The 3028-nt window shown below is 36.4% G+C and overlaps 1 non-coding gene across 1 annotated transcript; it reads right to left on the bottom strand.

The window, feature by feature from the left end:
• Positions 1 to 2346: 2346 nt before the first annotated feature.
• Positions 2347 to 2463, bottom strand: LOC136733979 (U5 spliceosomal RNA). The gene has a single exon (XR_010810359.1). It is a non-coding gene; the product is annotated as a U5 spliceosomal RNA (small nuclear RNA).
• Between the last annotated feature and the right edge of the window lie 565 nt (positions 2464 to 3028).

Here is a 3028-nt window from a genome sequence, read left to right as displayed (position 1 = left end):
AACATTAGCTACGAAAAAAATAAAAGAGATAAAATACAAGAATTACCAGGTCTAATGTAATGCATATAGTCATTAATGTAGGATTATGAAGTTATGTTGAAAACTTTATTTAATAATCAGTATTATTAAACTATTAGACAGTGCACATTAAGAGTCTGTATTGTGGTTCTAGATTACTTCAGTATGATCAACTATAATACATTACTCTGGAATCTAAATTACTGAAGAATAACATTTATCAAGGTAAGGAATTATTTGCTATAAATAAAAAAACTTACCATCAACCATACGGTTTCGAAGACATTGGTTTTCATTTTTAAGTCTTGTGTTTTCCTTTTCGAGCTGCTTAACGTTTTGCTGTAGCTCAACTTCACTGGACTCTTTAAATGTCTGTAGAATATGACGGGATCTAATTCTTGAAGCTCCATCGGTTTTCTTTCTTATTTTGTGCTGTATTCAGAGAGGAAAAGAGTTTAAAATGAAAATATATATATATATATGAATATGATTAAAAAAAAACAATCCTGCAATACATTTATTTAATATTTGCAGTAATTATCTCACCGGTAACTGTGGTTCATCAAGGTCACTATCATCTGAAATTTGAAGTTTTTTGTTTGGTTTAGGTACTCTCTTCATTTTAGGACAGGGCATTTTTGTTAGGTCATTAAGTTTTCTTCTTAGTTCGCCTTCTTTTCCTAAAATAAAAATAAAATAAATAAAACCCTGCATTATGTCCACAGATATTTGGGGATTATATTTATTTGTCATAAAAATACTGTGCTTTGACCATACAAATTAAGATGAACAGCCAACACTGAATCAAAACTGAAGTTAAATTATATCTGGTTTAATTTATTTTGTGATTTGGGGGATTTTATTGTAAAGCACAACACACAATAAATCGTTCTTACAAATGCCAGTCAAATATGACGAGTTTTAGCGCCCTCACCACCACCTACCATGTTATAAGAGTATGTTAGAAGTACAACACATTAATAACTTAAACATTCATTTCAAATATACTGTGATTGTATATATCAAATAGCATGTAAAGACTTTAATGTTTTTTTTTTTAAATAAACATTGTTACCAGTCATAATGATCTGCGCTTCATGGACAGGCCATCCACCTTTTGGAGGTTTGTTCGTGTCTCTCCACTCTGCTCTGAAGTTTCGAGTCGTCTCTTCGTCATCATCAGCAATGCTGAATAAATCAAAATTGCGAAAGCAAGCAGTGGGAATCACGCTATAAGAGTCTTTGTCGACCCCGCTTTCCCACTTCACCAACGCGTGCATCACCGCCATACTACCTTCACCTTCTCGTCCGTTTTTTCTGCGCCTTTTTCCCCCGACAAGTCACGGCACAAAAAACAGTCCCGCTCTGCATTCTGGTACTTGGCGTTCTTAATAACACCAACAGGGTGTAATCGCATAGACCACTCGAGTATAAAGTACTACATATCCCATCAGTTACAGTTTTTTTTCATCTTCTGAAACTGCAATTTAGCACTTTCAACTGTTTCTTAGTGATTCCTAGAATTACTAACCGGTATTGTAGTCAATGTGTTTATAACCTTTTTTGTTTAACGATTTGTGTGTTATCCTATGGGATCCCATGGTCTTTGATTTGGTCACGGAAGTGATTTGTCTTTGATTTGTTGATCTAGAGTTGAATTTTAATTAGTTTTTCCCTTTTGTATAATTAGTGTAGTGCTACATTTAGTCTTTGTTTTTAAATAAATTTGACAATTTATATCTTTGGAATTGGTGTCTGCGTCCAATTATTACAGAAATTGAGTTCTACAAGACTCCAGGATTCGTGATAAGGTGATACTATGAATTCACTTCTTTAATTGAAATTTAAAAGTGTACCTTACGCTACATATATATATATATATATATATATATATATATATATATATATATATATATATATATATATATGTATGTATGTATGTATGTCCAATTGCTTTGACAATACAAATGAATAGAATTGAGAGGGAGAGAGAGAGAGACAGACAGACAGACTGACAAACAGAAAAACAGACAGACATAGACACACACACACACACACACACACACAGAGCCAGCCAGCCAGCCAGCTCAGCGATGACATCACGAGCCTCTCTCAGCTGACTGCTATGACATCACAGAGCACGTACATTCCGTTGCTTGCCGTCTGTCAACCACTCAGTCACTGCCAGCCAGACTGGCTGGCTGGCTGGATGGGGGGGCTGCTTGCTGCTGCTGCGTACCTTAGCAAGCTTATTTGCTTGACCGGCCTTCCTACTCCTCAGCCCACATGCCCACCTATGCCCGATCTGCTGTTCACCTGGATCACAGCTCCCCCCCAACAAGGCAGATCCTCCCAAAAATGGTACAAACTCACCCACGATCCCCTCCACGGAAAGCTTTAGCAAAAGGCAAAAGCGTTATACGTAATGAAGAGGAACCCGAGTCCAAGACGCATCCGACCAGCCATACATATTTGTGTGTATTAAAGATCACATTTTCTTACATTTAGTTTTTCTGTACTTTATTACATCTTATTGTGATTTATAAATGTATTGTTTCTTTTCCATATGTATGTATGTATGTATGTGTGTGTGTGTGTGCCTGTCTCTGTGTGAAAGTGAGTGTGTGTGTGTGTGTGTATGTCTGTCTGTCTGTGAAAGTGTGTGTGTGTGGGTGTGAGTGTCTGTCTGTCTGTCTGTCATGTAACTCGCACATCTGTGAGGGCACCATTTTTGCAGAAGAGATGTACACATTTTGGAGCAACATATGCTGCCATCCAGACATCATCTTTTCCAGTGACGTCCCTGCATTTGCAAAAAGATCACATTTTATTACATTTTGTTTATCTGTACTTTATTACATCTTATTGTGATTTATACTTGTAATGTTTCTTTTCCATATATATGTATGTACAGTGGGGGAAAAAAGTATTTGATCCCCTGCTGTTTTTGTACGTTTGCCTTGAGATCATTAACAAGATCCTCCCATGTAGTTCTGGGCTGATTCCTCAC

Source organism: Amia ocellicauda, unplaced genomic scaffold (assembly GCF_036373705.1).
Source record: "Amia ocellicauda isolate fAmiCal2 unplaced genomic scaffold, fAmiCal2.hap1 HAP1_SCAFFOLD_38, whole genome shotgun sequence".
NCBI classification, from domain to species: domain Eukaryota; kingdom Metazoa; phylum Chordata; class Actinopteri; order Amiiformes; family Amiidae; genus Amia; species Amia ocellicauda.
Note: the sequence above shows the minus strand (reverse complement) of the source record. Positions and strands in the feature narration are given on the sequence as shown.